A 12,662-nucleotide genomic window follows, 5' to 3' on the forward strand; every position below is an offset into this window, starting at 1 on the left:
AACAAGAATGTGACTAATAATGAATTACTCTGTGAAATTTTAAAAGACTCCAGACACTGTCACAATATCCGCATTACTGGGATTTCTGAAGAGGCAAAGTGCATGTCTGGTCCAATCGAGTTCTTTGAGACCAGAGTTAACCAGAGTTCCTACACGTGCAGATTAAATGAGGTTACACTGCACTGAAGCGGGTAAATCACACCTGCAGCTAAATCAGATTCTACTCAGCGCCCTTGGCCAGTGATAATTAGATTTCACCATTTCTCCAACAAAGGGCATGTAACGTTTGACAAGGAAGGTGAAGTTGATGCTCTAAGAACATATAACAGAACATATGCGTTACTGTACCCTGCTGAGGTGCAAATTATCTCAGATGAAGCCTCCAAGACCTTCAACACCCCTGAAGAAGTCGCGGAATTCAAATGTTCCCTGGATGAGACAGATGGCAGCCTGCATGTTGCTGGATATTTTGGCCACTCGATAAGTCTAGTGTACTTCTTAATATTTGGTTATTGTATGACTTGGCCGCGTATTGAACTCTAGGCTATAATATTGTGATAGTCAATGATTGTACTGGATGAGTAAATTACATTTTAGATACCTTTATTTTGGTTTGGATGCAGATGCTGTTGTGTTAATGTGACAGTTTTTATTTTCATATTCATTGCTCAGTGTTGGCCTACTCAGGTCTTGTAAGACAAACTAGCAAGTTTCTGTTTGGGATTTGGTGCCCTTGTGTCGTTTTGGATTACTTATCATGACTCTGGGTGATGATTTTATGACTTAAAACATCATTGGAACATCATTGTATTCATTGTTGTGTGTTTATATACATCATATGTCAGCCAGCAACTAGAGTTGTCCTGCATCAAAGAAAACTAACAATGCTATTTAATGTCACTTAAGAAAAAACAGAAGGTTATTATACATCTACTAAAGAAATGAAAAGCACTGTGTTTACTTTCTCTGTGACTATGGCGATAAAACAGGGGAATATCTGATAAAACCTTCAAAAGAAAGGCTTAATAATAAGTGATTGGTGAGTTGAATTAGTTAAGGTTGCTAATATCAGTCATCTTTCTATTCATTTATGTTCCTCTGTAACTGATGAAGCTATGCAGAAGATACATAATAGTTAAAACCCTGAACTAGATGAGTGAAGTGGTAACTATGATAAAGACAAATTGTATGTATAATCACTCATTTCTAGTCATTTAAAGGAATGCCAATATTTCTTTTTTTCCATTTTTAAAAAGGGCCAACAGCATGCTTACATGCAACCTGTGTGTGTGTGTGTGTGTGTGTGTGTGTGTGTTGGTGGTGGGGGTGGGGGTGCAGGCTCCTTACATCTTGGTTGGGCAAACTTTCACTGACAAAGATAAATGTTCTGCTGAGGATTTTATATCCCATCCAGATGGTTGATATTTTATTTTCTTATAAGAAACTGAACAGATGGCTTAGCTCTTTATATGGGCGAGTGCAAACTCTCCAACTCTCAGCCACAGAGAGGGATCTGGATTTACTGAATAATAAAGTTTTAACATTTGACCTCTGTCTTAAAGGAATTCAGCAACAACTGATTTTTTTTTTTTTTTTTACACCTTAGCTATCAAACGTTACTTTAAAGCATGGAGGTTTAAGGTGTTTGTGACGTGCTATGTAAGTGGGTTGTTAGCTGAACTGTTAGCTGCAAAGGCTTCATCTTCCTAATTATAGCTTCTGAAGATGCTCAAAGTTGAGGAATTTTATTGTCTCTTTTACTTTTTAGAACTGAACTGTACCACTTTGAGTGCTACGAGAAGGCAAAAAGCAGCTGTCAACAGCAGTGAGTGATTATGACAGGGGAGAGATGTCTGTAAGAACAAGTCACATCTCCTCTTGAGGTCTGGACCCAGTTTTAATCCTAATATGTCACCGATGTGGCAACTGAACTGATTATTGATGACCTCGTGTCGTGCTGCCGTGATACTGAACCTAAATCCTGAACAGAAAGAAAAGCTGAGAAAATATTTCAAGTTGTTTTGAAGTTTCTGTCTCATTATTACCTAAACTTGCTTGTTAAATTGTATAAACAGTTGGAAAAACACATCTGTGTAATATTACATACTTTGCAGTGGAGAAAGATTTGGCCCAAGTCTGCAGTGGATCAGATGAATCCTCACAATTACTTTTTGGCACAGAATTGAATAAATACTTCTGGAATACATCAAATCCACACATGAAACCATATGCTTTATCCACATGAAAAATTTGACAACACTATCTTAAAGCTGCTCTAATCCGTATTTTTTTATATTAACAATTGATTAGCTGTCTTTATGCAACGTGAAAATTATCAGTCGTAGTAATGAACCTACAGAGAAGCACCAGTTCCTCTGTTTTAGCATCTTTCAGCTTACTGTTTTGCAGCCCACTCACAGCTCTCACCTTCTGCATTTTCAGAGCATTTTAGACAGCATGAAAGCCTTAAAAACTAACTGCCTCAAATTGAAGGATCTGGGAAATTTTGACATGTATTTCTTACTATTTTCTGAAATTCATTGCTTTAACTATTTTTTTTTCAAAGATTCATTGGACAATCAGAAAAAAAAAGAGAACAGGTCAATCAATAATGAAATAATTATGCTAGCTTTTTCATTCTGCCCTCTTTCAGTGCCCTTGAAAAATGCAAGAAAAATTTGACATTTTTCTTTTCTTATCACCGTGGACTTTATCCACGGTTACTGATATGTTTGGAACTTCAAAATAAAAGACACATCTATTAAAAAGTAAAATTGAAAATTGAGGCATTCTTCTTTCTTTAGACTTCAGAACCACAGATATCGACTATGTCCTCCCACATGGACTCCGGCTGATCCGACTGGTTCTCCCAGCTTCTTCACTCTGGTTTACACCTGCTAACAGAGCTCCCATTGTACAGCCCTGAGGGATAATTGTTCCACCAATATGGGATAAAAAGGATTTCTTCCTGATAAAGAGCTCCCTTCAGCGTTATGTGCTGTTTGTTTGTTCCAGTTTGGGATGAGACACAGCTTCCTTTCACAGCCTCTGAGCTGCTGATGATCTTGGTGTGAAGTATCATCAAGTGGAGCTGGTTTGGCAAGACCAGGCCCATCACACAGCGAGGATGGAAATTTCAGTGTGATGAATGATTTTGTGCGTACCGAGCTCATGTGTGACTGAGCTGATTGAGAGCTTGGGAGGATTGACAGGCAGACTGGACTATGAGACTGAACACTGAATGCATGAGTTGACTCTGTCACCTCTTTTTTACTTGCAGATCTCATCTTCTCCACTTTCGAGCTTATGGCCAGACTTATTTTACAGCCTGGAAGTAGCATTCTGACTGCAGCACTCCAATATCTTAATCAAATTTTTACTTTTTAAAACAGCATAAAAACAATTCTTAAAAGATCTTAAAACAGACCAATAATGATAACAATAGTCAGAGTAGAGTATTTTCCTGAAAAACTTTTAGACTCTATGACCCACAGCTGGAATCTTACAATTTCATGCTGACGATAAGTGTAATCAATTCCCTAATTAACAACCTAAATGGTTCAACCAATCACAATTAGTGTCAATTAACATTCAAAGCCATCTCCACGAGATTCCACTGCCATGATTAGCCAGCTACATGATGGGCAATTACAGCAAGGAGTACGCAGCATTCTATGCAAGCCCTATTACAATCATACAAAGCCTTCAGATCTCCGAGCGAGAGAATGAGAGAAGGAGCGAGATGGGGGGAGGGGGAGGAGGAGGGAGAAATAGCAACAAAGAGGAGGAGAGATGAAAGGGTATTTCTTCAGGAGGAGGAGACAGACAGTGTTGGATTCGTTCAGATTTAACAAAGGCGTGGGGGGCTTCAAAATTGTTTTCTCTCTCCCTTAAAGGGAAAATCCACTGTCAAACCAGGGCCACACATCAACGATGAGTGACAGACTTTTAACTCCAATCTGACTGATTTTCATGGGTTTTATTGAAGGTGTGTAAGCTGTTATGCCTGTAAAATCCATTGTAAAATTTGAGAAAAATAGCTCCATTTGAAAATAACAATTTCTCTCCATTCTGGTTTTCTTCCTCCAGCAGAGGTGCTCTTCTCTTTCTAATCTTGGACTGCTGAGTCCATTTTAACATTTATTATCCCTGAGATGTCAGATACATCAAAGAAGCTTTCAGGATTCAGATTTAAGAGCAGACTGGTAAGGATCGGTAGCACTGGCTCCATTCCCAACCACATACATTTCAAAATGTTAAATTGGCTTGGAGGACAAAAAAGATGAACTTATTGTATTACTTATATTTGGCTGGTTTACAGGTTTAGTGTGCGTGAAATGAACAAACCCGTTTAAGCTGACCACGTTTAAAGGCATATCTTCCACACTATCTTTTTCACAAATCGTCTCAACACAATGGCTCATACAGGTGGGAAAAACAGCAAACACTGTCAGACAGAACTTTTTTACACATAAAGATGTAGATGAGTTGCGAATGTAAAAAAAAGTGACAGAAATGGACATAAATTTGACAAAAAAAGCTTTCTGATCTGATGTCTCAGGACATGACTATTCTGTAAGTTCAATAAAGTTTTAAAACTGGTGATTTTTTCATTTTTCTAATTTTTCTAAGTAATCATTGGTTGTATCCACAACCCTACATAAACACAGGTTGTTTTGGGCCTTTGAGCAAGTGACTGATGTTGCCACTTTTCTGGAGAGGACAATCCCAGAGTTGAAAGTGGTGCTGCTGAGTGAACTTGTCAGTGCTCTTGTCCCCTGATGTTCACACCAGCGGAGAACAGCTACAGGAAAACAGTCCTTGCGTTATTATCCACGTAATCATAAGTCAAAGAGAGTCTCCTAGATTCCATTCACACCTACTGAAAGGTTTCACCTTTCAGCTGATCAACAGCATCTGCAACTCTGTTTATTTATTTATTTACTCTTTTATTGTAATAAGCTTGCATGTTTCTGTTTTTTTTTTTTCTGTAATGAAGTGCTTTTCTGTGCGAGCCCAATTTCCCATCAGGGCCAGCTAACAGCAGCGCTGTGATGGAGTGGCGGCAGGTGGAGGGTTACATGTGTAGACACCCTGAGCTTGCTGTTGAGCCCTGTGCAGCTCCACTCCAGCAGCGGGGGGTTAAGTACCTTGCTCCAGGGCCCTTTCACGGTGGCTGCTGAGGGACAGCAGTGTGTGTCATTTTCCCTGCTCAGATTCCCTCTGCTGAAATATGGATTCAAAACAGCAACACGGGTGCCAAGTTACTGTGCTCCCAATGTAATGCGTAGTCGAGAGGCTGACTGTTCTACAATACGTCTCACAACAGTTCTGACTATTTTAAGATATTTTAGCACTTAAAAGCTGTGGTTAAAGCAGTCTGATAGTGTTTTTAATATCACAGCAATTTTTTTTCCATGTGTACAGAAAACTTCATATGCATTCATACTGAAGCATATCTGACCAGATAAGCTTTTGGAAAGCTGCACTGCACTTGAAAAGTTCAGCACTGAAACAGCATGTAAACACATATCCAGCACAACATTCATCCAGCATGCATGTAGAAATTTTAATGAAACAGGCTTCATGTCTGTACCGCTTTGACTTGTACATCTGTCTGTCTGAGGCTTTTCTCATTTGTATTCACCCAGAAGGAATTCCCCAACCCCATCACCTTGTATCATACATACAGTGGTGTGGCTGTGGCTCAGCAGGTAGAACAGGTCGTCCTCTAATTTCACTGATGTCGGTGAATGGGTAAGTGAGAGGAGAAATTATAGTGTTGTAGTTTTGGATTAAAGCTTAATATAAATGAAATGACACACTGCAGCCAGCCAATGTAACCAGGGTCCAAGCTGACAAGCTCTTCTGAATTTTCAAATGACCTTTAATTTGCCTTATTTTTACAAAATGTTGTAATAAAATCCAAATCATGCAGAGAAACAGAATTATATGTCACTTCTTTCGGCTTGCGGTCTCTCAGTGGTCTTTTAAACCTCCAGCATCTTTTGGCCTCCCTGGTGTTAAAAGCCTCAAATGCACTCCTCTCCATGTGAGTCTTTGTTCCTCTGCAGCACATGAAATGATTTCACGCAGGATTTTAATGTAAGATAAGGCAATCTCGTACAGCATGGATTGTGGCTGCAACTAATAATCATTTTCATTACAGAATATAAGCCTGATTTATATTGGATTTTTGAGGCTGAAACTGATGTTGTTATTTGGGATAAAAAAATCTTTTTTTTTCTTAAAACATCTTGACACAGATCCCTTAGATATTTTTTAAATACTGAGTGCAACATTTTATAGTGTACAAATCAACTTTGGTGGACAATCGACAAAAAAGACCTGAAACCTGGTAAGTTATTGGGCCGACACAGATAGGCCAGCAGCAATATCTGCAACAGGCTATGAGATGATTTAACTATTATTTAACAATTTGGCCAATGAATTGTCTGAAAAAGTGGCAAATGTCCAGCACAAGTTCCAGAAGCTGAAGATGATGTCTTGTCTGACAGTCTACAGCCCAAAGATATTCAGTTACTGTGATATGAAACAGAGAAAATCAGCAAATCTTCACAACCAAGAAGCTCAAACCAGAGACACCTGGATGTTTTGTTTTGTTTTGTTTTAAATAAAAAAAAATCAAACGAATGAATTATCAAAATAGTTGCTGATCAATTGCTCAACAAAGAAATCAGTCTACTCACTCTAAAACATATATATGCAACATTAAGGCTGCACTCCCAACACCATCACGACCCAACTTCACTCCTTCATCATATGTGCGCGACTGTGTGCTTCCTCGGGACACAGAACATAAACAGACCAATCACCAGCATCTGTTCAACAATGTGTACAACTCACCTAAACTCTGTTTACCAACACAGAGTCCAAGAGGATCGCATTTGTCTCAAACTTCTGCGTTATCTAACGTGAGGCTGCAGTTCACCCACATTGTCTGGTTTCACCTTACATCACTGCTGCTCCCCGCGTCTCTGTCACACAAGCAGGCTGCCATGCAAATCAAACATTCCTTAATATCACAATGAGACAGTGAGAGCCGGCGTACACGCAAGTGTGCGTGCGCGCGCGCGCGTGTGTGTATGTGTGTTTGTGTGGAGGCTCAAGCAACAACGGCAGCTTTACGGTGACAAAGAAAGACGGTTTGCACGGATTTCTCCAGGACTCACTTTGACTACCTCTCCATCTAAAACAGACCCCGAGATTTAACCCCTGATTTCGCCTCAAAAGCGGGGATGACATGTCCGTTCATCCCTCTTTCAAACCTGCCATATTAAAGACACACATTTTAAAAAACCGACAATAAAGCAGTGCGTGCAGGACTTACCATGGCTGTTCAAGCTCCCAGTCTCTGAAAAAGTCAAATTCAAAGAGATCCATTGCCGCTTCGGCTGCTGCTGCCGCTGCCGCTGCTGCTGCTGCTGGTGGTTAAAATCCAGTGCTACGTGGTTCTACATGGGCTACTGATACTGCGTGTGTGTGTGTGTGTGTGTGTGTGTGTCAGAGAGGAGGGAGAGCAGACACAAGCGGCTGCCGCTGCCAGGAAGCTGCTACGTGGTCGAGGCAAGCTGACAGGCAGGCAGAGGTGGAGGGAGGGAGAGAGAGAGAGAGACAGCACACACACACACACACACACTGAAGAAGGCTGTGGAAGACAAGTAACACTAAGATATTCACTGCAAACATTTCCCTTCTATTTATACTGCACGCACCTTAGAAAAATAAACCTTGCCTTACATAACAATCTCCCCCAAAAGCTGGAAAAATTGTTTAAATGTGCTTTCACTACATAGTCACTATCATGTATGATGTACTACTTGTTCATATGAATCACAAACTGGAGATTCTACCAAGTGTGTAAGTGTGTTCACTGACTGAGGAGTTTTTGTTCAGCTGATTTGTAGTAACAGGCCCCTATGATGCAGGGCACCATGCAGGGCCGTAGCCAGGACTTTAGAATTGCTAAGGCTTAACCCTACCAAAGAAAAGCCGGATGGACCACCTCAAAACAATTGATGTTTCCTAATTTTATTGATTCGTTTCACATGTTTTGCCTTAAATCTAAATAAGCCACGGCTATATTTAGTCTAAAAGGACTGGACACACCCCTCAAAATCCACCATGTAAAATTTGTGTATACATTTTTTTAATTCATAGAAACCAAGGACATGTTTTAAAAGAAAAGACACAGCTGGTGTGTCTCTTTATGATTTGGTCCTGCCCTGTGAAAAAGTACAATATGTGTTGTTTGTCAAGGTAAATTTAACATTGACTAACCAGTTTAGAGGCAAATAATAAGTAAGGCAAAGTCAGCCTGCAGTACAGAAAAAAAATCCCATTCTAACAAACTAGAAACTGGGGTCCTACTTTAATAAATCAGCTCCTATTTTATAAGGAGGCAAGACCTTGGACCCACTAAACAGAAAATTTGTATTTGGCCAGTAAGCTGGGGCAAAGCTGAACGAGAACGTCGTGCTGTAAGTTGTGGTGAACATCAAATAACCAGTACAGCCAAGTTCCGTATAATTAGCAAAAATAAAATCCTTTTGTTATAAACGGTGGTTTCCTTTAAAATATGTTTAAAGGCAATACTGAAATATTTTCCATGTGTTTGTGTATTTTTTAATAATTTGTACCACTATTTTACATCGATATTGTTTCTACACCTTGACCTTGGTCAGGTTTTGCCCCTGTAGTGTGTTTGATATCCTCAAACCTGCAGTGTGAGATCTTTTTCATATATATGAAAATTTGTTGCATTCAAGCCCTTGCCAAACAAGTTTACACAATGATGATTAAGCAACCATAGCAACTGGGAGTAGGCGGAACTTGTCAACAGAGTTTGTGTAGCTACTCTCACTGCCAGAGGGGGGAGATGGAAGAGGATGAAGGTTTCAGTCATGTGTGCTGTCACATCTTTTTTGCAGTCTGCTTCCCCGCAGTCTGTTTGCTCTGTTTCCGTGGTAGTGTTAGATTGGCTTTAATGATGTGCACCTGAAACCATGTGGTTTTAACCACACAGTAGGCTGACGTATAAGAATAACATCAGCTGAAACATTTGTGCTCATTACTCTTCTGGATTACAAAAGAATCAGATGTCAAAAAGACTGTTTTGCCCTCTGAGTGCAAACTGGTTGAGCTGCAGTTGTCCAGTGTCAAAACGTTGCCTGTGCAGTCCAGTAAAGTTCAGCAGCTGTAATCCACTTTGTGGTTACTCTGCTTTTCCCGTCCCTGAATCTGCTTTCCTGTACCTGGCCTAAAAATAAGATTGGATGTCCAAACAACTGCTCCTCTGTATTTTCCAAACTTTACTCTCCCGAACAGACGATCTATCTTTTCCTTCCACTGTCCATTTATAAAGTATTTATAAAGTCGTGGCTGGTCATGTTAGTGTGTGCAGCTGACTAATGCCTAAAAGATTTCTGTGTCTGAAGACAAAGTTGCAAAGTTAACTTGAGCGGTTTTGGTGAAATTGTCTAATGTTAAGCACAGAGGCACTAAAGGAGCACGTGACTTAAGACAACTGTTTTCCAAAATGTTTTGCACTGCACGCTCTTTGAACACATCACAAACTGCTCCCCTCAATTGCTTTGGTGTCTTTATGTGACTACTTTTTCACCTTTGTTTGAGATCATCCGAGGGAGCAGCGTGTTAATAACAGTTTAGCGGCCCACCATCCTCGCTCTCTATCATACACTTGCTGCAACACATGCCCAGCAGCACGTTTTACTGTTTACACCTCGCTATGAATAATGATTGACCAGATGGTTGAAACTTCTCACTCAGCATGTGCTGTGGCTGTAACTGTAGTTCCTTTGTGACACTGTCTTTGCTTTTCAGAAGTCCCCCCCCTGCTCAGAAGCCTGCATGTTTGCAGTGGGAGAACACACGAGAAGTCCAAATGTATCTGAAGTAAAATGTGAACATGCACTGTGGCCTGTATGTGTGTATGCATGCTCGTGCCTTTGTTTTGGGTGGTGTGTTGCTGTGTTTGTGTGTGTGTGCATGTGTGTGTGTGGGTATTTTGGTCTGGTCTGGGGCAACATGCCAGCATTGCTCTGCATCACACTACCACAAGTACAAACAGCAGCTTCAGATGAAGAGAAGAAAGTGCATGATGGGAATAAAACACTGCCAGCCATGAGTGTTTCTCTCTCTCTCTCTCTCTTTGAAAGTGCTGTTTCATGACCTTGATCAATTCCAGCCATTTCAACCTCACAATTCAAAATTCCAGACATCTCCAGACCTTAAAAACACCACATCGAAATTTAAACAATTTTCAAGGATTATAAGCACCTGCGGGAACAGTGGTTGTGTGTGTGTGTGTGTGGGTGTGTGTGTGTGTGTGTGTGTGTGTGTGTGTGTGTGTGTGTGGAAAGGCTGTCCAAAACTAGGTCAGACACTAAGAGACAGAGAATGACTGGTGAGAGGATGAGGAAAGGATAGAGAGATATGGCAGAATTTAAAAAAGCGACTGTAGAATGAGCTGATGGGGAGTTAGATGATAAAAAATGATTAAGATAAAATGTAATTAACGGCTAACGTACAAAGAGAAGCACACATAAATTCAATTCCTACTCATTACAATGCATAGTCTTTATTTCCGCCCAAAGTAGCTGTTTATTTTGAGGTTTTCCATTTTCTTTGTCTTTTTTACTGTCTATTGTTAAGGCCACAGCTGTGCCTGTAATTTATATTTAAAATGATGACACACAGAGTTAGAATTTCACACACAGACACAGAACCCAAAAGAAATACAAACTGATAAAATAGTCTGGAAGTTCTCAAATTTGAGCTCATTATACTTGCTGTGTGTCTTGCAGAAGTTGAGGAGTGCGTGTCATGAATTTTCAATAAGTGCGCAGGCTTTCTCTCACTCCTCTCTTCCTCTGGAACATGAAGTAACAGTTGATCAATATAGTTCCACAGCTCCCCCATGTGGCTGCATATTTATTTTATTTTTTTTACAGTATGACGCATTTGAAAAAAAAAAAAAAAAAGCTCTTTATCTCAATTATCACTGTCTATGTTTTCCCTCTAAGAATATTCCAAGGGTTAACACCCATTTGAAGAAGTTGTTAAGATATTTGAATGCACCTTTCTTTCTCACAAACTTTGGAACATGAAGCCTTTATGTCCCCTGTTCTATTACTCTTTCTTCAAAATCTTTTATTAATTTCAGGAGCATCAATAAATATAGTCTGCTCATGAGGTACTCTGTAATCCAGGCCACCAGACCATAGTCCACCTCCATCACTGATACTCATTCATATTGGCTTATGCTATATGTGAATCCTCCTGATGGCCAAGCAGAGGTGACCCTGTACAGCCTGTACTTAAGCGTTTTTGTGGCACGCAACACTTCATTTGTATTCTAATAGACAGACACTTTATTAGTTATCATCATTTAGAACACATGCTATCCACTAAATCCAATCCACTGTATTTATGATATGAGTTTTTCTTTGATCAATTTCAAGGCAGTATTGGGAACAGAATGATTCGGCCTTGATTCTCAGTTGCCACCATGCTTAATAGCCTTACATTGTCTACTGTTCTGAACATCCTCATGGTCATTTCACTAATGGACCGAAAATGCTGATTCTGTTCGTGGCCACTGTGTTGTACTGTACAAAGTTGCATTGAGCAGAGGTGTCCTTGAATTAACAACAAGAAAATCAAAGTTACAGTACAGTTAGTTATAATGGCCACGTTAAAAGCAAAACAGCTCCTGAGAGCACTTTTATGTCATTTTCTGTGGAACTCACCGTTGACCCTCATTGGAGTGGGATTGCTTACTTGTGGCTATTGGTAAGTTGAGTGGAACAAGATAGACAATGACGGTGATTGAACAACTGCATGAAAGGGCCATGACATTCACACAAAGTTGCCAATCAAGCCAGGCACTGTAGTTTAGCTGAAGCACATACAATGTGCATGTAAGACCAGGTCAAGCATTTGCTCAGCATTCAAAGACAGCTTGAAGGCAGGCTTGATCAGGGTTGGCAAATGGTGTCACCTGTCAGAGGGTCCAGTAGATTTATGTCAGCACAGCCTCATAACCCACTGCAGGGCCGAGTCATAGGTGAAAACATAATACAAACACTGGGCTTCCATGTTCACCCAACTCCTGACACATTTTACATTGGCTTGACAACTGAAAGTAAAATCTCGAAACTCATGAAACACACACATCAGCAAAAGCTCACGGAGGAAGATCGAACTTTATTTATTGAAACTGCTTGCATACAAAATATATTGCACTATAACCAGACATGTCAACCATCTTAAATGCTAGTAGTATGTACAAAAGGAAACAAAAAAAATGCCCAAAAGTGCACGCAAGGTTTACAGCTTTTTTGACTACCCTGGTTTAAGTATCTACAGATTCTCTGCGTGTCTTCACTTTCTGGCAATTAACAGCCCCACAGTAGAGTCTAGTTCTTATTTGTTATATACATTCTGCAAATAAATGACTGCTGAAATCTGCTGTGGACTGGCGACAACAACATCAGTTTCGGGTCGTTTTATCTTGCATTGGTTCCACATAAATCATGTTGCAGCCTCAACTGGACTAAAGGCTTTGTGAAGGAGGGAGGCAAAAAGGTCATATGAGACACTTTTCCTGTTCCTGAACT

This window comes from Scatophagus argus, chromosome 12, assembly GCF_020382885.2.
Source record: "Scatophagus argus isolate fScaArg1 chromosome 12, fScaArg1.pri, whole genome shotgun sequence".
NCBI classification, from domain to species: Eukaryota; Metazoa; Chordata; class Actinopteri; family Scatophagidae; genus Scatophagus; species Scatophagus argus.